At 42.1% G+C, this 23123-nt stretch overlaps 1 protein-coding gene across 9 annotated transcripts in view; it reads right to left on the reverse strand.

Moving 5' to 3' along the window:
• Positions 1-23123, reverse strand: part of DMD (dystrophin) — a 3641189-nt gene that overhangs the window by 3096983 nt on the left and 521083 nt on the right. The window lies entirely within an intron of this gene.

The following is a 23123-nucleotide window of genomic DNA, read 5'->3' on the forward strand; positions in this document are numbered from 1 at the left end:
TAGGCGCTTTTTATACTTCATTTTTTAATATATATATATATATATTAGTGTAATAATATATATAATATTATTACAATAACTATACAAAAAAGAGATCAGACAATGAAAGACAAACTATGAACTGCTATTAAAGTACAATGTATCCTTAAATCTTTATCACCATTTACCTAGTGCACACATTCTACAGTGTCTTACAGAGAATAAATGGGCGTTCACATCAGAGGGCCTTTGTAATCTTTATATACCACATGTACACAGACATACATACTAAAGTTTATTTTTACCAGAAGCCAGTCATCTGCCACTGTATTTTAGATTGTGGGAGGAAACTAAAGAAAATGGAAGAAATTAGGAAAATCTACAGCTCCACACACTTATGACTGTAGTGGGAACTGAACCCAAGACCTCAGTGCTGTGAGGCAGTAAAGCTAACCAATACACCACCATGTTGCCAACATTTTCAAATACATAAGCAGCAAAAACACAAACCTAAATTTTACTATGGATATATAATCTAGGACAATTTATGGGAGAGGATTAAGTAAAATTAGTAAACCCGTTCTTTTATCTGTGTTTAAAAGCAGACAAGCATTGAACCAATGCAGCAACATATTCACAATATTATATATTGTAGGGCATACATCAACTCAGCACATTTATGATCAAATATTAAGACTGGCCCGGAGTTCACCATTTAGCTAACTATTTTGTAGGGATTTTTTTTGCCCAGAGTCCTTTGTGTCAGTCTAACTCACAACTGCTTGGAGGTATGACCAACCACGTGAAAGAAATGTGTGTGACATAATTGGGCAGGATATGATATCACTGAGGAGTGGTCAGGTCTGGAGAGGACTAAAAGTAAAACAAAAAGCAAGCAAATACTTTAGAAGACATATTTCCCTACAGTTACTAATACTATAGATGGTACAAAGTGATTATTATACTGTATATGGCATACTGTACATTCCTCTCTTCTAGAAATGACTGAACAGTTAAACATTTTGATGTTCGTGCCTCTTTAATGACAATGGGAAGAACAGGCAAATTTGTATGGTGGTTAATCATATGTACAGTATGTTGGTTATAAATTATAAAGAATTAGATGGATATAAAGTGATCAGTGGGGTACCTCAGGGATCAGTGGTGGGACCTGTCTTTTTAAAGGTCCTTAGTAAACCTACAGAACAGGACAATAACTCACTACAAAAATGGCAAGCGGGGCAAAAACAAAAACAAATGGCAGACTAGGCTCAGTTTGGAAAAATGTAAAGTACTGTAATTGTCTCATGGTAACAACTACATATGTAGCCACACTCATCGTGGCTTCGTCAAGGTGCATTAGCACCTAGTTTGAAGCTTCCACATGCATTCCCAGCATGTACGTGCATCTTAGTCAGGCCTGCTCCCATTAATATAATGGGTAGCAATTGCAGCAACTCTTCACCAAACCCAGCCAAATCTCATCCTAACCCTCTGTTCTACACTCTCCATGTACCCCATCTGTGTCACCCCTGTCTGTCTACCCCTCCCCTTTAGAATGTAAGCTCTCACGAGCAGGGCCCTCTTCCCTCATGTGCTTATCCTTTCTTACTTTAATAATCTTCAACTGCATCAACTCCAGCAGTCTTCTGCCACCTGATACTTATTCCAGTGTCATCTGCTGATGTAACTGTTTATTTACCCTGTACTTGTCCTATACTGTCATCAACTGTAAGTTGCTGTTTTCCGGTTTGATTATTCATGTACTCTGTAATTGATTGCTGCGGAACCCTTGTGGCGCCATATAAATAAAGGATAATGATAATAATAATAATAGAGCGCGTGTGCAACTAGGTGCACCGGGGGTTAAGGTGCGCCTGCGGGGAAGCTATGGTGAGCATGGTTACATCTGTATGTTAAATAAGACTCAATTCCTGAATTCAGTGAAATAATTTAGGAATAATCTTAGACTGTATACAGAGTACTATAGCAGCATCTAGTGTCAGACAGGTGCTAAGTGAGGAAACAAGTTTAAAAGGTTTTATGTATCATCAGTTAGACCACATCTTGAATATGGGGCACAGTTTTGGGGCTCTGTGTATAAGAAATACAGGGCATAGCAGGGCCAAAAATCAACCCTGTGCTGGCCACAGACCCAAAATTGTGACATAAAGATGTCACAACATCACGAGGAGGAAGTGGATCCACTGAGACCCACACAAGGCAAATGCTGTTTGCATGAGGGAATCACGGCCCTGGAGGAATACATAAAAGTGCTCAAGCCAGTTTAGGGAGTAGTGAGCCAATGCAATTATACGCGAGCAGCCACCAGAAAGGCTTTGTGACATGTGCATATCATTTGTGCTCAGGCACTGTGAGCGGACATATGCATAGAACTCAGGGAAGTGTGGTAAGGTAAATGGCTCAGGAAGCACTGTCTAGTACCAGAGCCAAATTTACACATACACACACACACACACACACACACACACACACACACACACACACACACACTATATAAGCCCAAGGGTACATCTGGACATTATACAGAGGTGCAGCAGTATAAGCTCCTGGAAATTTGGTGAGTTTTGATCAGAGATGTGCAGAAAAGATAAGCAGGGAGGCACTGCCTCACCTGCCATATACTTTTTACTCCAGAGATTGCACTATAAAAATGATTAGAGAATATATTTCTAACATATTCTGTGTATTTTTCATATACTTTAAACAGTCAAAACTCTGGTCCAAATGTTAGTATGACAGAAAAGGCTCTGCCACACCTCACTGCACATCACTGGTAGAACTCCTTACTGTAATTGCTGTTATGGGTGCAGCGCAGATTGAGCTTCAGAGGTTTTACTCATTAGAGGGGTTGAAGAGTTAAATTATAATGAAATACAGTACATGACAAAATAATGTTCTCTTTGGAGAAAAGAGGACTCTGGGGTGATCTATTAATGCCTACACACATACTGCATTCAAGGACAATACAAAGATTTGTCCAACATGCCTTTTACACTATACAGGTGAAACTTGAAGAACGACTTCATTACCTACATAGAAAGGGCTGTTTCTTACTGAAGGTAATTACACTGTGGAATTTACACAGCCAAGTTAGATGGTAATGACAGAGTCACTGGATACATTTTTAAAATGAATTAGATGCCTTTCGTACAAGGAACTACAGGTATATTTATAGTTCTAATTAGCAAACAAAGCACTTGTAGTGATTGATCCAACAAACTAGTCTTAATACCATTTATGGGACAGATTTTTTTTCACCTTGTTCTCTGTATCACCCTGTCTTCATAAGCTAGGATTTCTAATAGTTTGATTATGATGGGTTCATGTTTTTTTTTTCAGATTTAAAATTACTATGTACTGTAGCTGGTTCATTTTACCTTTCTCTATGAATGTTTTATAGCACCAGACTTTGCTTTACTACTTAAGCCTTTCAGGATCAGGTTATTGGACAGTGTAAAAGTTTTGCTGTTCTCACTAAATTGTGATTTATTTTCAGCCATACTGTACTGAGAGGTGCTGCAGAAAAGATGGGAGCAGGCTTCCCTTTTTTTTATATATAAAATATTGATGAAAACTTTATTTTGCTATGGTATATACTGTAATAGTGCAATCAGTGTTTGGGACATTATAAAAAAAAAGGTACATATTTTACCCTTCATTTGTTACAACAACTTTTTATTTTATTACATTTTTTTTAAACTACAGGAACAGTAGGAAAATATTTGTACAGCCTATCCTTATTTCTAGCATAAATATATTTAGTATAACTTGCATGCAGTAACAAATGACATGTCAGCCACTATTATTGGGTATTCACTCTACAAATGTAGACAGCAAGAAAGACTTGCCCCTCCAGATACCCAGCTCTCCTCTCATCACTGTAAGGACAGCTCTAGTGAAATCACACTATAGAATCAGGTTCATGCAAAACAAAAATAGTTAAATGAAACATGATGGAGGTGGAGGTGTTGTAATATGGCTCCATTCCACAGTATAGCTTCTGACCATTTAGCTGCAGGAACCTTAGCTGACTGTCGAATTACAGAGACTTTCATTGAGCCCTGTCACTCATACTGGACTCACTCTCGACCCTGGGTAATAAGTCCAGTTGGTGCTCCCTGCAGATCTCACCACGATATTGGGACTGTCAAGCTACTAAGTTGTCTGCCATGACCCTCTGCTGTCCTCTCTCATGGGAAGATGTACTAAGCCTTGAACAGTGATAAATGTAATGGTGATAAAGTACCAGCCAATCAGCTCCTAACTGCCATGTTACAGGCTGGGTTTGAAAAATGAGAGTTAGGAGCTGGTTGGCTGGTACTTTATCACTGTGAAATGTATCACTTTTCAAGGCTTAGTACATCTGGCCCATACACTCATCAGTCTACTGTAGAGCTGCTACACCTTCAGGGGTTTGCAAGCCCGACCATTGCTTTGACTTCCCAAGTCCTAAAGCTGTTTTTCACATCACCCACCTCTATCTTGGAATCCTCTTTATAGCCATCTATTGCTGTGTATGGCCATCATCCTGCCTGGCACCCTTCCACTGCAAGCAGTTGCACAGGATCTTAATGCAGAGTTTGCCTCCCTGGACTCCAGCATTAATTCCCTGGAGCAAACAGTAGACAACATATGTGGCTTTCAGGAATCTATAGAGCAGGATCCTTCCTCAGTACATCAGTGGGAGCCATGAAAGACCAATAAAAAATGTCTAAAACATTGCTCAAATTGAAACAATGTCCACTCCAAAAACATTCCTGAAACAGTGTACAAGCACAACCTCCCCTAATACTAAGGGCTTGTTCCACCAGTCTAATCCTGATGATCTCCTACTGACTTATTTGTTTATTATAGCCACCATGCCTTGAGACCTAAGCCATCTTCTGACCAGCCCTCAAGGGATGTTTGTACGCTTTCAATAAAGTACAGGTTTCCACCTGCAGTGCCATGGAAAATCTCACACTCTGGGCACAACTTGTAAGTTTTCCAGGATGTGTCCCACTCCACTCTACAAACATTAATATTATCAACATTATGAAAGTTCTCCACAAATAACAAGACATGTTATGATTGGGGATTCACCTTCAACCTGTTGTTCATGCACAATCACAACTCTTTTCTTCTCCCTTTTTATTTATGAAAGTGTTGTTTGACCTACCATTAGCTGTCAGCTAGAACCTCAATGTAATTCTTGGTTGTGGTCTGGCTCTGCAAAATTATTCAATGTTTTATCACAGTTTTATTTTTTGTTGTGTTTCTATAGTGTATTGTCAATTGTTTACCCCATTTTTTACACTTTATCAGTTCAACTACCATTGCTGTTTTGACTTGGGCTACTTCCCAGTTCCGACCCCTCCCACACTCCCTGAGATGAGTTAAATTCTACTCCTGGAAGATGAATACTGCTTTTTGGCATATCATATTCCTATTTTCTTATTTTCTGTCCTTTACTACCACTCCCCGCTAACCCTCCTCCTTTACCCCCTCCTTTCATCCCTCTGGATTTGCATAATTTTTCTATACCTAGTAAAACATTATATTCAGTTCTACCCCAACATTTATGTCCATTACAGTTCTCTCCCTAAATGTGAATTGACTGAACATCCCTCAGGAATTTAACATGGCCATCCAACATTTTAAATGCTTCAGGGCCTACATTCTTCTACTACAGGAACCCCACTTTGCTCATGCTGTCTTTGCTGCCTCAAACTGTAAATACCAGTGGCATGGATTTCATAATTCACAACTCTGTCCCTTTCATGTTTGACACCTCCTACTTGGGTAATCAGGGCAGATTGTACCAGTGGCAGGTCTCTTGCAGCCCCATTGTTTCGGTCTACACCCCAAACGTGTGACAGGGTGCCTTTTTTCATTAAATATTTCAGATATCCAAAGGACGGTTAGTAATAGGAGGTGATCTTTTTATTTTTTTTAAATTGTTAATATAATATATTGATAATTTAACACCAGCCATGTGTATGTTTATACATTTTTTATATGTCATTTTTAAATGTTGTTTATAGTGAGAATAAATGTATGAAAAAATTATGGTACAGTAGTGCTTCATTATTTTGCTCTTTGTCTATATGATTTCAACACTGTTCTAGATGTTACTCTTAACAAACCTCCCCCTAATCATACTTCTTCTCCTGGCATTGTATGTATTTTTCAGTGTTGGGTATTTACACACTTTTCTGCCCCCCCCCCCCATCAGACTGATTCCCACATAAACATGCTGCTTGTCAACTACACCACCACCCAGCTCCTTCCCAGGCCCCCCTGGACTAACAACTCTGCAGTTCTTCCGGTCAATGATTTCTGATTCCCAACACAGCAGCAACGCTTCCAGTGCTTTCTAGAAAACCTCTTACTTAAGCAAGAAAAGAAATCCCTACATTTCCTAGTGTTCGTGGAGTTCAAAGAACACTACTCCTCCCCTGATATCCCACACTTTATGATTTGGGAGCCTCACAGCCACAATTTGCAGAGTGTTCATTAGTATAGCTAAATGCAAGGCCAAGTCTCAAAACTAGAAGACACAGAACTTGAACCTTCCATTTATTTGCTAATGGACCTACACAAAGGATTCCTTAAACAGAAAATTTGGATACAACCCTTAGCACTTAAAGGCCAACTGAATCACAGTCTTTCCACCAAAGAAGCAAGAATATATTTTTTTGCATTTTTTTATGTTACCATTCATGCTCATAAGACAAAACACAAGGAGGAGCCTTGACCAATAAATTGAAGCTCTTTTGTTTTTAAGTAGTTAATACATGCTATTTAGACAAGATTACTGAATGTAAACCTAATTTTACTGCAGAATATTCACGCGGTGTCTATAATAAAACATGGTATTTGAGCATAATTAGCTCGTCAATAGAAGCTGTGGAAATATGTTGTCTTTTAAATATAATGTTCAAGTAGTGGTGACATTTAAAAAAGGATTTTGCATCACTTTTAGGTATGGATGTGCAAGCACATGCTGTGGTTTAAGGATGAGAATAATAATAATGGCTGTTTCCTGTGTGTAGAAAGTTTCTGTAATTGGAAGATCAGTTATCATCCTTAGTTGTGTGACTTGTACAACAATACAATGACCTTGTTTTTACAATATTACAGCTGTGCAATATTTCAGTTAATACCAGTTTTACTTTCCTAAAATAATGATTAACATTGTTGACCTAGGAGTGTTGATCTACATCTACAGAATAAAGGAAACACATGATATATATTTTTTCATTTATTTTAGAATGATTTAATTATTTCAAACGATCGCCTTAAACTGAACATTCTTATTAATTCCTACAACAAGCAAGAAAATGGTAGAGATTAGTAAAAATTTCAAAACGATTATGCAAAATATTCTTCTCAATTCGCCATGTGGTTCACAATTGTGCGTACTCTTGGAAGTATTTAGCCAAACATTCCTCAAACACACCACATTGCAGAGTGAATTTGGCCATTGTCTCAGTTCTATCCATATACTACAGTATGTATTCGATGAAAGAGGAATTATGAAAAAAAAAGTGAGACGATTGTGTTGCTGAACCATTGCAATGAAGCGAAAGAGTCTTTTCCATGGTAAAACTTATCTTTACATCCTAGAACTGCATTTGTTATTCCCTGCTAAACATATTAAATGTCAGAGTTTTTGAAAATACACTACACCATTTTGCTCAGTTTTAGCAGGAGGTGATAAAATAGAAAAATGTGCCACTTTTGTACTCCAACAATACGAAGCCAAAATACCTGACTACACATTGTGTAGCCATTTAGAGCCTGAATGGATACTGACTAAGAGCTTACACTCAATTAAATATCAATAATATTTAAATATGTACTTTTGTTGTATGGTATAGGGATTCATAAAAACACAGTAGGTAATTAGCAAACTGGAGGAGTAAACTCTTTTTGTTTATTAATCTACTCTTCACAGTTTGCATACATCAATACTTGCTCACATTTTGACATTCTTGAATGTGCATGCTGTCAATGGTAAGCAAAATAACAAAAAAAAACACTTCAAAAATCTGTGAAATGACTATCGAGCCTCCTCCTTGATTGAATTCCAAATTTTCCATTTACTCCTAAAATACTGAATTTGTAAGGTCTTTATTTAATTAGCAACATTATTACATTTCAGTGATTATGTTGTTTAGGTGTCCATATAAATGCACTTTCCTTTATAAGATTAATGTGAATGCCACAAAAGTGTTCCCTTGAAAATAATGTCTGGCATCCAATTACTGCCACTTCAGAGGATAGAATTTTGCAGGCCTAAAAAAGGCTCTGCAAATAATCTTTTAACTGGAAACACCTGCCTAAATGTCTGTGCCTCTTGAAGTTCATTAAAACAAAATCCTGTTTTGCATTTGGATGCAGAATCAGGGGCTTTGTTGTGGCAAGCCCCCATTCAGTAAGAAATTTCCAGGTTATTAGAATGTTACCAGAAACACATTTTTGTTTTATCACAGGTGTACAATGTACTGCCAACTCCATGTACCTACTGCACCTGCATAAACCTATGTATTATAAGAGAATAATTTTTTTTTAGATCATTTGCCAAAGATAAAGGTTTATTCCAGTGCATGCAATGGATCATCTGAATTTATCAATAACTGTAAATATTAAGCATACCAGCATACTTATTAGCATATGGCCAAAAGGTTGATTTTCCAGTTTCTGCAACAAAAGAAAACCACCTATTGCCATAATTTATATTTTACTGGAGTAGCAAAACTTAAGCACTTTGCTGTAATGTGTACAGCACAATGGCATTCTTCATAGGTAGGGTGATACCATATCTACAGTGAAAACAAAGGGCTGATCTCAGTTTCATAAATAGAGCAGACGTAAATCCAACAGAAAGTTATACATTGCATTTTAACAAAGCTACGGTATGTTGTGCTGCATGGAGGCAGACATTTTGAGCTCAATCTAATTAGATGCAATTTTCTCATGGTCCACCGGATAAGTGGATTCCTGTTCATCACCACATAGGACAATTTACAAATATTCATGAATCTGGAATGAGATAGGACCATAAGGGGACAAATTCTGATGCCATTGCTGTGATTATGCACCATTGCAGCAGAAACTCCTCACCCCTCACATGAGAGGGCAAGTTAATTTGACTGAGCTCTTTGAGTTAAGTGAATGGCTCATCCAAGATCAACTCTAAATCATAGTATTTTAATAAAGCTGCTCACTATACAGTATATGATTTATGAAAAAGAAGCCAGTTTTCTATATCATACCAAAACTGAAAAATAAAATTGCATGTCCGAAATACAGTAGTATTGCAAAATGGCTTTTCCCAAGTGCCAATTTGTTCCCTTTAACTGCATTTGCTCATAACTGTAAATGAGATCCAAAATGTGCCATACAGACTTTGAATAGCTTATAAAGTTAAACACAAAACAGTTGCCATAGATTATACAGCACTTCTAAATTATGTGAAACAATAATTTAATATTATAGCCCCAATACATAAAATAAATATAATACTGTTAAATTTCAGAATCAAACAGCCTTCTCCATTGCAGAATGGAAGTCAAAATTCAATGAAAGTTCTAAGATGCTCAAAGTGATAGGCTATGTACAGAGGAGCAGGGACATGATCTTTTTTTTTTAGTGGAGGGATAATGACAATGATATAGCCTTTAAAAAAATATAAATAATTTTTAAAAACATTCTGTCATATGGGCTGATGTAGCGTTAAATGCAAGTCAGCAATAATCATATTTTCATTTTATGCGCAGATATAAATGTGCCTATTGATCTGCATGGATCACAACCTGTGGCCTGCTCCACATTATCGATATGTTCCTTTAAAGTACGGAGTCAGTATTTGAAAAAAAAAAAAACTAAGCATTATGGGTCCCAGACATTTCATATCCTAGCCTTTTGTAGGTCTCTGGATGGAGAAGCAGTTCCTGGCATCAGGTACATCGATACATATATGTACAGAGTGGGAGAACAGCTTTGCAGACTTTGAACATGGCCTTTTTCCTATCCAGGAGTGAACTCACCTGGTGCTAATAGGCTATTAAGTTCACTTCCTAGAGACCGCAAGCTAGCTTGCTTATGTCAACCTTTGACTTCCCTTAGCAACAACCCTTCTATGCAGAAAGTTTTGATCACCTGTGTACGGACATTACTGTACCTTACCTTTTGCTTAAATTCTATGGCTCATATTCTGCATGACTGTCTATCAAACAAGGACTGTCCAACTTGTTATACAGCCATCTGACAGTTGAGCAACCACCATGGTGGAAATATAATAGGTTTATGATCTTTAGCAATTCTATGTACAACCCCTTGTTACAGTTTGCCTATGAGTGAACACTTGTTACAAACCCAGTTATGTCCCTTCAGCAGCCAGTGGAAATATGATTGAGCTGTGTGTTGCTCTTCATACTCCGAAGAGGCATGAGCTCAGCTACAGAGCATGCCAAATGCAAAAACATGCAGGATCTATCTGCAGAATGGATTTACGCTCAACACTGCACCAGCTTCATAGGTTAAAAAATACTCATGTACATACTCATATACAGTACTTGTTTTCTGAAGGAGATGCACGTGGCAGGAGTAATTCACTTGAAATGGTACCTAAAGTATTCCTTACGATACTGACGTATTATTATTATTATCCTTTATTTATATGGCGCCACAAGGGTTCCGCAGCGCCCAATTACAGAGTACATAAACAAGTAATCAAACAGGAAAACAGCAACTTACAGTTGACGACAATATAGGACAAGTACAGGGTAAATAAACATAGCTACATCAGCAGATGAAACTGGAATAAGTATCAGGTGGCAGAAGACTGCTGGATTTGGTGCAGCTGAAGAATATTAAAGTAAGAAAAGGGTAAGCACATGAGGGAAGAGGGCCCTGCTCGTGAGAGCTTACATTCTAAAGGGGAGGGGTAGACGGACAGGGGTGAGACAGATGGGGTACATAGAGAGCGTGGAACAAAGGTTTAGGATGAGATTTGGCTGGGTTTGGTGAAGAAGTGGGTCTTGAGAGCCCTTTTGAAGTTTTTTAGAGAGGTGGAGAGTCTGAGGGGGAGAGGTAGGGAATTCCAGAGAAGTAGTGCAGCACGTGAAAAATCTTGGAGGTAGGAGTGGGAGGAAGTAATCCGTAGGCAGGAGAGTCGGCGAGCATTAGCAGAGCGAAGAGGATGGGTGGTGGGAGTGTAAAGCGAGATAAGATCAGAGATGTAGATGGGAGAGGAGTGGCTGAGGGCTTTGTAAGCAAGTGTGAGAAGCTTGAAATGGATTCTGAAAGGAAAGGGGAGCCAGTGAAGGTCTAGTAAGAGAGGAGAGGTGGACATAGTGCGTTTGGTGAGGAAAATGAGCCGGGCAGCAGCATTGAGGATAGATTGGAGTGAAGAGAGGTATTTGTCAGGAATGCCAGTCAGGAGGAGATTACAGTAGTCCAGTCTGGAGATGACCAGTGAGTGGATAAGAGTTTTAGTAGTATCCTGGGTCAGAAAGGGTCTGATCCTGGAAATATTTTTTAGATGAAAATGGCAGGTTTGTGAGAGATGCTGAATGTGTGGTTTGAAGGAGAGGGAGAAGTCAAGGATAACTCCAAGACAGCGCACTTGGGGGGTAGAGGAGATAGTAGTGCCATCAATAGATAATGAGATTGTAGGAGGTGAGGTTATGTGGGAGGGAGGGAAGATGATCAGCTCGGTCTTAGACATGTTAATTTTAAGAAAGAGCTGGGACATCCAGGAAGAGATAGCAGAGAAACAGTTGGAGATACGAGTGAGGAGAGTAGGGGAGAGGTCTGGAGAGGAAAGATAGATTTGAGTGTCATCAGCATAGAGATGATATTGGAAACCAAAAGAACTAATGAGCTTACCTAGTGAGGACGTATAGAGAGAGAAGAGAAGAGGACCAAGGACAGAACCTTGGGGTACCCCTACAGTTAGTGGAAGTGAGGGGGAGGTGGAGTCATGAGAGGAGACAGAGAATGAACGGTCAGAAAGGTTTGGATGACAACCAAGAGAGGGCAGTGTCATGCAGACCAATGGAGTGAAGGATTTGCAGTAGGAGAGGATGGTCCACAGTGTCAAAAGCAGCAGAGAGATCAAGTAGAATAAGTAGAGAGTAGTGTCCCTTAGATTTAGCAGCACGGAGGTCATTGCATACTTTTGTAAGGGCAGTTTCAGTGGAGTGGAGAGGACAGAAGCCAGACTGGAATGGGTCAAGCAGTGAGTGTGAGGAAAGAAAGGAAGTAAGGCAGTTGTAGACAATACGCTCAAGGAGTTTGGAGGCAAAAGGGAGGAGAGAGATGGGTCGGTAGTTGGAGAGAGTGTTTGGATCAAGGGTAGGTTTTTTAAGAATAGGAGAGATGAGTGCGTGCTTGAAGGCAGAGGGGACAGTGCCTGATGAGAGGGAGAGATTGAGAAGGTGGGAAAGATGAGAACAAGCAGAAGAAGAGAGGTAGCAGAGGAGGCGGGAGGGGATAGGGACAAGTGGGGAGGTGGTGAGGGGACAGGAACGAATGAGGGCCATGACTTCCTCTCCAGATGCATGGGAGAAAGATGACAGAGTTGGTGCGAGGGATGGGGAGGGTTGGTAAGGGATGGGAGAAGGCTGGTTACTGATGGTCTGGTGTGATGTGATGTCCTGACGTATGGAGTCAATTTTGGATGTGAAGTAAGTGGCAAAGTCAAGAGCAGAGAGTGAGGAAGGGAGACGAGGTGGAGGTGGGCAGAGGAGTGAGTTGAGAGTGGCAAAGAGGAGCCGGGGGTTGGAAGACTGGGAGGAGATGAGGTTCTTGAAGTATGACTGTTTAGCAAGAGAAAGGGCAGCACTGAAGGATGAAAGCATAAGTTTGAAATGGAGGAAGTCTGCCTTAGAGCGTGATTTCCTCCAGTGTCGCTCAGCAGTACGTGAGCATTTTTGCAGATATCTGGTGCATTTGGTGTGCCAGGGTTGGGGTGTTAATTTGCGAGGGTGAATAGTGGTTGGTGGAGCAACAGAGTCAAGAGCAGAAGTAAGGGAAGCATTGTATGTGGAAGTGGCTTGTTCAGGGCATGAGAGAGAGAAAGAATAGGAGAGAGAAGTGAGTCAAACAGGGAGGAAAGGAATGTGGTGTCAATAGCTTCAATGTTACGCTTAGTGATGGTAGCCTTTGGAGGTAGAGATGGGGAAGTCGGGAGAGATAGGTTAAAGGAGAGCAGGTGGTGGTCAGAGAGGGGAAATGGGGAGTTGGAAAAATCAGAAATATCACAGCGGTGAGTGAAGACCAGATCCAGGGAGCTCCCATTCACATGGGAGGGTGAGGAGGTCCACTGGGAGAGACCAAGTGAAGAGGTGAGGTTAAGGAGTTTAGAGGCAGGGGATTGTGTGGTGAAGTCAATAGGGATGTTGAAATCGCCTAGGATAATGGTGGGAATGTCAAAAGAGAGGAAGTGAGGAAGCCAGGAAGAAAAGTTGTCGATGAATTGTCGACGTACATTGGTATCAGTGTTAGATTATCACAGTTGTTTTTTTAAATTACTCTCTGGAAGATCTCAGATGAGAACACCAGGGGACAAGTGTGGGGGTGCTATGGCGTCACCAATGCCCATCTTTTTTTTAGAAGAAAGTTTACCAAAAGGGTGTTCTGCTCTCCTGGGTGTCTATCAGATTTTTTTGGAGATTAGGAAAATATTTATAGGTAGCCCTGGTGCATTCGTTCATCAGATCTGGTGAGAAAGTGCAGTGAAGATAACCACTCTTCTTTTGAAATAACAGAGCAGCCACCCAAGCCTCCAGTAACCCATCAGGGGTTGTCTTGTGTAAACCCTATTTTCTATATGTATAAAGTTTAGTAGATTACTTTTGTCTCCACACTGCCTAAGACCTCAATAACAGACATGAGAATGCTATAGGTATATTCTGTATATTATCCAATTAAGGTGTCATAATGGGTTTATCAACAAAACATCCTTAACAAGAAAGTTTAGGTTACTTAAACTATATATTTTCTATAATTACCTTAGAGTAGAACAGTTAAACTGCCGTAAGAGTATATACTCCTGAGGTAGCTATAACCAGGCCGCAGTGACGTGCTGTGGGGTGAGGCAGGTGAGGCAGAGCCTTTTCTGTCATACTAACATTTGTGCCAGAATTTTGACTGTATAAAGTATATGAAAAATACAAATAATTTGTTTTAAATATCTTCTTTGCATTATTCTAATCATTTTTATAGCCTAAACTCTGGAGTAAAAAGTTTATGGCAGGGGAGGCAGTGCCTCACCTGGCTAACTTTGCCGCACATCTCTGATCAAAACTCACCAAATTTCCAGGAGTTTATACTGCTGCACCTGTGTATAATGCCCAAATGTACCCCTTGGCTCATATATTGGTGTAAATCTGGCTCTGGGGCTATCCAGTGCTTCCTGAGCCATTTAGCTCACCGCATGTCCCTGCAAGGCCGTATTTCTTAATGCTCACACTATGGGGGTCATTCCGAGTTGATCGCTCGTTGCCGATTTTCGCAACGGAGCGATTAAGGCAAGCATGCGCATGGTACGCAGTGCGCATGCGCTAAGTATTTTAGCACAAAACTTAGTAGATTTACTCGCGTCCGAATGAAGAATTTTCATCGTTGAAGTGTGATTGACAGGAAATGGGTGTTTCTGGGCGGAAACTGACCATTTTCTGGGAGTGTGCGGAAAAACACAGACGTGCCAGGATAAAACGCGGGAGTGGCTGGAGAAACAGGGGAGTGGCTGACTGAACAAAGGGCGAGTTTGTGACATCAAACCAGGAACGAAACGGCCTGAGCTGATCGCAATCTGTGAGTAGGTCTGGAGCTACTCAGAAACTGCTAAGAAATTTCTATTCGCAATTCTGCTAATCTTTCGTTCGCTATTCTGCTAAGCTAAAATACACTTCCAGAGGGCGGCGGCCTAGCGTGTGCATTGCTGCTAAAATCTGCTAGCGAGCGAACAACTCGGAATGACCCCCTATATCACTAGAAATGCTATCTTTTGAATAATTGGTTGACCTATTTCACTTTAAGTACAGCTTCTTGTCAGTAAATGGAAATTTATATGTAATTATTTTTATATCTCTGAATATTATTTATACAATTATCTCAATAAAAGATCCCAACATGTCCCATAGCTCATTAGTAAGACATACAGTATATACAATAACTCCACTCCCAAAGAGACCACACAGTAAGACCTGACTCAGTCACATGCATTCCGCACACAATGCCGATATCCACATAGTTGAGCATATATTTGTAAAAGCACATTGGTGAATAGCTCTGAAAACCCCAACACTGCTTGCGTTACACAGAGTGTTTACACAAAGGTGCTGTTGTGATCGGGACAGATGGTATCAGAGATATAGCAGAAAAGTGATGGGTGTTCCTGGGTGGTGACTAGTAGTACAAGCAAAAACGGTCCATACAATGGGCATGTTCTAGGAGTGTTGTGGGTCTGTTTGCAAGTGGCTATGTTCACACATGCACAGTAGCAAACATATGAGGCCGGGGTCAGATGTTGAAACTGTACCTGCCGTAGGTCTGATCTGAGTTTCAATCAGTGGTGGCATATAAATCTCTATTATAGCATGCACAGATTCTGATAGTAAGCATCTCAGTCCTTCACACATTCAGCTGCATAGATGTATACGAGCGAAGGAGACTGTAGGCATTTTGCATAAACTCGCAGAAGAGTGACCACTAACGCACACTGCTGCATTCACTTTTGCATGTGACTCAGAAGCAGGCCCATAATGTGCAACCTCTCCTTATATTAACTTTCTACCATGGAGTATTAGGTCATGTCAAAAGTGTACCACAACACATGATCCCACTTTGATAGCAAGTAGAGTTGTATAAGCTTAACAGATAAAACTTAAGGAATTATTTAAGAGGAACACTGCAGAGTCAACTCATACTGAAGACTGTATTCCATCACAATTTCAGAGTCTCAATTTAACCCGTGCTTGACTAAACCCATCATTAATACCTATATTCATCTGGTGTATCAAGATGTAGAGATGAGCGCCTGAAATTTTTCGGGTTTTGTGTTTTGGTTTTGGGTTCGGTTCCGCGGCCGTGTTTTGGGTTCGAACGCGTTTTGGCAAAACCTCACCAAATTATTTTTGTCGGATTCGGGTGTGTTTTGGATTCGGGTGTTTTTTTCCAAAAACACTAAAAAACAGCTTAAATCATAGAATTTGGGGGTCATTTTGATCCCAAAGTATTATTAACCTCAAAAACCATAATTTACACTCATTTTCAGTCTATTCTGAATACCTCACACCTCACAATATTATTTTTAGTCCTAAAATTTGCACCGAGGTCGCTGTGTGAGTAAGATAAGCGACCCTAGTGGCCGACACAAACACCGGGCCCATCTAGGAGTGGCACTGCAGTGTCACGCAGGATGTCCATTCCAAAAAACCCTCCCCAAACAGCACATGACGCAAAGAAAAAAAGAGGCGCAATGAGGTAGCTGTGTGAGTAAGATTAGCGACCCTAGTGGCCGACACAAACACCGGGCCCATCTAGGAGTGGCACTGCAGTGTCACGCAGGATGGCCCTTCCAAAAAACCCTCCCCAAACAGCACATGACGCAAAGAAAAAAAGAGGCGCAATGAGGTAGCTGTGTGAGTAAGATTAGCGACCCTAGTGGCCGACACAAACACCGGGCCCATCTAGGAGTGGCACTGCAGTGTCACGCAGGATGGCCCTTCCAAAAAACCCTCCCCAAACAGCACATGACGCAAAGAAAAAAAGAGGCGCAATGAGGTAGCTGACTGTGTGAGTAAGATTAGCGACCCTAGTGGCCGACACAAACACCGGGCCCATCTAGGAGTGGCACTGCAGTGTCACGCAGGATGTCCCTTCCAAAAAACCCTCCCCAAACAGCACATGACGCAAAGAAAAAAAGAGGCGCAATGAGGTAGCTGTGTGAGTAAGATTAGCGACCCTAGTGGCCGACACAAACACCGGGCACATCTAGGAGTGGCACTGCAGTGTCACGCAGGATGTCCCTTCCAAAAAAACCTCCCCAAACAGCACATGACGCAAAGAAAAAAAGAGGCGCAATGAGGTAGCTGTGTGAGTAAGATTAGCGACCCTAGTGGCCGACACAAACACCGGGCCCATCTAGGAGTGGCACTGCAGTGTCACGCAGGATGGCCCTTCCAAAAAACCCTCCCCAATCAGCACATGATGCAAAGAAAAAGAAAAGAAAAAAGAGGTGCAAGATGGAATTATCCTTGGGCCCTCCCACCCACCCTTATGTTGTATAAACAAAACAGGACATGCACAATTTAACCAACCCATCATTTCAGTGACAGGGTCTGCCACACGACTGTGACTGATATGACGGGTTGGTTTGGACCCCCCCCAAAAAAGAAGCAATTAATCTCTCCTTGCACAAACTGGCTCTACAGAGGCAAGATGTCCACCTCATCTTCACCCTCCGATATATCACCGTGTACATCCCCCTCCTCACAGATTATCAATTCGTCCCCACTGGAATCCACCATCTCAGCTCCCTGTGTACTTTGTGGAGGCAATTGCTGCTGGTCAATGTCTCCGCGGAGGAATTGATTATAATTCATTTTAATGAACATCATCTTCTCCACATTTTCTGGATGTAACCTCGTACGCCGATTGCTGACAAGGTGAGCGGCGGCACTAAACACTCTTTCGGAGTACACACTTGTGGGAGGGCAACTTAGGTAGAATAAAGCCAGTTTGTGCAAGGGCCTCCAAATTGCCTCTTTTTCCTGCCAGTATAAGTACGGACTGTGTGACGTGCCTACTTGGATGCGGTCACTCATATAATCCTCCACCATTCTATCAATGTTGAGAGAATCATATGCAGTGACAGTAGACGACATGTCCGTAATCGTTGTCAGGTCCTTCAGTCCGGACCAGATGTCAGCATCAGCAGTCGCTCCAGACTGCCCTGCATCACCGCCAGCGGGTGGGCTCGGAATTCTGAGCCTTTTCCTCGCACCCCCAGTTGCGGGAGAATGTGAAGGAGGAGATGTTGACACTGACAGGTCGCGTTCCGCTTGACTTGACAATTTTGTCACAAGCAGGTCTTTCAACCCCAGCAGACCTGTGTCTGCCGGAAAGAGAGATCCAAGGTAGGCTTTAAATCTAGGATCGAGCACGGTGGCCAAAATGTAGTGCTCTGATTTCAACAGATTGACCACCCGTGAATCCTTGTTAAGCGAATTAAGGGCTGCATCCACAAGTCCCACATGCCTAGCGGAATCGCTCCCTTTTAGCTCCTTCTTCAATGCCTCCAGCTTCTTCTGCAAAAGCCTGATGAGGGGAATGACCTGACTCAGGCTGGCAGTGTCTGAACTGACTTCACGTGTGGCAAGTTCAAAGGGCATCAGAACCTTGCACAACGTTGAAATCATTCTCCACTGCACTTGAGACAGGTGCATTCCATCTCCTATATCGTGCTCAATTGTATAGGCTTGAATGGCCTTTTGCTGCTCCTCCAACCTCTGAAGCATATAGAGGGTTGAATTCCACCTCGTTACCACTTCTTGCTTCAGATGATGGCAGGGCAGGTTCAGTAGTTTTTGGTGGTGCTCCAGTCTTCTGTACGTGGTGCCTGTACGCCGAAAGTGTCCCGCAATTTTTCTGGCCACCGACAGCATCTCTTGCACGCCCCTGTCGTTTTTTAAAAAATTCTGCACCACCAAATTCAAGGTATGTGCAAAACATGGGACGTGCTGGAATTTGCCCATATTTAATGCACACACAATATTGCTGGCGTTGTCCGATGCCACAAATCCACAGGAGAGTCCAATTGGGGTAAGCCATTCCGCGATGATCTTCCTCAGTTGCCGTAAGAGGTTTTCAGCTGTGTGCGTATTCTGGAAAGCGGTGATACAAAGCGTAGCCTGCCTAGGAAAGAGTTGGCGTTTGCGAGATGCTGCTACTGGTGCCGCCGCTGCTGTTCTTGCGGCGGGAGTCCATACATCTACCCAGTGGGCTGTCACAGTCATATAGTCCTGACCCTGCCCTGCTCCACTTGTCCACATGTCCGTGGTTAAGTGGACATTGGGTACAACTGCATTTTTTAGGAGACTGGTGAGTCTTTTTCTGACGTCCGTGTACATTCTTGGTATCGCCTGCCTAGAGAAGTGGAACCTAGATGGTATTTGGTAATGGGGGCACACTGCCTCAATAAATTGTCTAGTTCCCTGTGAACTAACGGCGGATACCGGACGCACGTCTAACACCAACATAGTTGTCAAGGACTCAGTTATCCGCTTTGCAGTAGGATGACTGCTGTGATATTTCATCTTCCTCGCAAAGGACTGTTGAACAGTCAATTGCTTACTGGAAGTAGTACAAGTGGGCTTACGACTTCCCCTCTGGGATGACCATTGACTCCCAGCGGCAACAACAGCAGCGCCAGCAGCAGTAGGCGTTACACGCAAGGATGCATCGGAGGAATCCCAGGCAGGAGAGGACTCGTCAGACTTGCCAGTGACATGGCCTGCAGGACTATTGGCATTCCTGGGGAAGGAGGAAATTGACACTGAGGGAGTTGGTGGGGTGGTTTGCGTGAGCTTGGTTACAAGAGGAAGGGATTTACTGGTCAGTGGACTGCTTCCGCTGTCACCCAAAGTTTTTGAACTTGTCACTGACTTATTATGAATGCGCTGCAGGTGACGTATAAGGGAGGATGTTCCGAGGTGGTTAACGTCCTTACCCCTACTTATTACAGCTTGACAAAGGGAACACACGGCTTGACACCTGTTGTCCGCATTTCTGGTGAAATACCTCCACACCGAAGAGCTGATTTTTTTGGTATTTTCACCTGGCATGTCAACGGCCATATTCCTCCCACGGACAACAGGTGTCTCCCCGGGTGCCTGACTTAAACAAACCACCTCACCATCAGAATCCTCCTGGTCAATTTCCTCCCCAGCGCCAGCAACACCCATATCCTCCTCATCCTGGTGTACTTCAACACTGACATCTTCAATCTGACTATCAGGAACTGGACTGCGGGTGCTCCTTCCAGCACTTGCAGGGGGCGTGCAAATGGTGGAAGGCGCATGCTCTTCACGTCCAGTGTTGGGAAGGTCAGGCATCGCAACCGACACAATTGGACTCTCCTTGTGGATTTGGGATTTCAAAGAACGCACAGTTCTTTGCGGTGCTTTTGCCAGCTTGAGTCTTTTCAGTTTTCTAGCGAGAGGCTGAGTGCTTCCATCCTCATGTGAAGCTGAACCACTAGCCATGAACATAGGCCAGGGCCTCAGCCGTTCCTTGCCACTCCGTGTGGTAAATGGCATATTGGCAAGTTTACGCTTCTCCTCCGACAATTTTATTTTAGGTTTTGGAGTCCTTTTTTTACTGATATTTGGTGTTTTGGTTTTGACATGCTCTGTACTATGCCATTGGGCATCGGCCTTGGCAGACGACGTTGCTGGCATTTCATCGTCTCGGCCATGACTAGTGGCAGCAGCTTCAGCACGAGGTGGAAGTGGATCTTGATCTTTCCCTAATTTTGGAACCTCAACATTTTTGTTCTCCATATTTTAATAGGCACAACTAAAAGGCACCTCAGGTAAACAATGGAGATGGATGGATTGGATACTAGTATACAATTATGGACGGGCTGCCGAGTGCCGACACAGAGGTAGCCACAGCCGTGAACTACCGCACTGTACTGTGTCTGCTGCTAATATATAGACTGGTTGATAAAGAGATAGTATACTCGTAACTAGTATGTATGTATAAAGAAAGAAAAAAAAACCACTGTTAGGTCACTGGTATTTACAATTATGGACGGGCTGCCGAGTGCCGACACAGAGGTAGCCACAGCCGTGAACTACCGCACTGTACTGTGTCTGCTGCTAATATATAGACTGGTTGATAAAGAGATAGTATACTCGTAACTAGTATGTATGTATAAAGAAAGAAAAAAAAACCACGGTTAGGTCACTGGTATATACAATTATGGACGGGCTGCCGAGTGCCGACACAGAGGTAGCCACAGCCGTGAACTACCGCACTGTACTGTGTCTGCTGCTAATATATAGACTGGTTGATAAAGAGATAGTATACTCGTAACTAGTATGTATGTATAAAGAAAGAAAAAAAAACCACGGTTAGGTCACTGGTATATACAATTATGGACGGGCTGCCGAGTGCCGACACAGAGGTAGCCACAGCCGTGAACTACCGCACTGTACTGTGTCTGCTGCTAATATATAGACTGGTTGATAAAGAGATAGTATACTCGTAACTAGTATGTATGTATAAAGAAAGAAAAAAAAACCACGGTTAGGTCACTGGTATATACAATTATGGACGGGCTGCCGAGTGCCGACACAGAGGTAGCCACAGCCGTGAACTACCGCACTGTACTGTGTCTGCTGCTAATATATAGACTGGTTGATAAAGAGATAGTATACTCGTAACTAGTATGTATGTATAAAGAAAGAAAAAAAAACCACGGTTAGGTCACTGGTATATACAATTATGGACGGGCTGCCGAGTGCCGACACAGAGGTAGCCACAGCCGTGAACTACCGCACTGTACTGTGTCTGCTGCTAATATATAGACTGGTTGATAAAGAGATAGTATACTCGTAACTAGTATGTATGTATAAAGAAAGAAAAAAAAACCACGGTTAGGTCACTGGTATATACAATTATGGACGGGCTGCCGAGTGCCGACACAGAGGTAGCCACAGCCGTGAACTACCGCACTGTACTGTGTCTGCTGCTAATATATAGACTGGTTGATAAAGAGATAGTATACTCGTAACTAGTATGTATGTATAAAGAAAGAAAAAAAAACCACGGTTAGGTCACTGGTATATACAATTATGGACGGGCTGCCGAGTGCCGACACAGAGGTAGCCACAGCCGTGAACTACCGCACTGTACTGTGTCTGCTGCTAATATATAGACTGGTTGATAAAGAGATAGTATACTCGTAACTAGTATGTATGTATAAAGAAAGAAAAAAAAACCACGGTTAGGTCACTGGTATATACAATTATGGACGGGCTGCGGAGTGCCGACACAGAGGTAGCCACAGCCGTGAACTACCGCACTGTACTGTGTCTGCTGCTAATATATAGACTGGTTGATAAAGAGATAGTATACTCGTAACTAGTATGTATGTATAAAGAAAGAAAAAAAAACCACGGTTAGGTGGTATATACAATTATGGACGGGCTGCCGAGTGCCGACACAGAGGTAGCCACAGCCGTGAACTACCGCACTGTACTGTGTCTGCTGCTAATATATAGACTGGTTGATAAAGAGATAGTATACTCGTAACTAGTATGTATGTATAAAGAAAGAAAAAAAAACCACGGTTAGGTCACTGGTATATACAATTATGGACGGGCTGCCGAGTGCCGACACAGAGGTAGCCACAGCCGTGAACTACCGCACTGTACTGTGTCTGCTGCTAATATATAGACTGGTTGATAAAGAGATAGTATACTCGTAACTAGTATGTATGTATAAAGAAAGAAAAAAAAACCACGGTTAGGTCACTGGTATATACAATTATGGACGGGCTGCCGAGTGCCGACACAGAGGTAGCCACAGCCGTGAACTACCGCACTGTACTGTGTCTGCTGCTAATATATAGACTGGTTGATAAAGAGATAGTATACTCGTAACTAGTATGTATGTATAAAGAAAGAAAAAAAAACCACGGTTAGGTCACTGGTATATACAATTATGGACGGGCTGCCGAGTGCCGACACAGAGGTAGCCACAGCCGTGAACTACCGCACTGTACTGTGTCTGCTGCTAATATAGACTGGTTGATAAAGAGATAGTATACTACTAATATTATATACTGGTGGTCAGGTCACTGGTCACTAGTCACACTGGCAGTGGCACTCCTGCAGCAAAAGTGTGCACTGTTTAATTTTAATATAATATTATGTACTCCTGGCTCCTGCTATAACCTATAACTGGCACTGCAGTAGTGCTCCCCAGTCTCCCCCACAATTATAAGCTGTGTGAGCTGAGCAGTCAGACAGATATATAATATATATAGTAGAGATGAGCGGGTTCGGTTTCTTTGAATCCGAACCCGCACGAACTTCACTTTTTTTTTCACGGGT

This window comes from Pseudophryne corroboree, chromosome 2 (genome assembly GCF_028390025.1).
Source record: "Pseudophryne corroboree isolate aPseCor3 chromosome 2, aPseCor3.hap2, whole genome shotgun sequence".
Lineage (NCBI taxonomy): Eukaryota > Metazoa > Chordata > Amphibia > Anura > Myobatrachidae > Pseudophryne > Pseudophryne corroboree.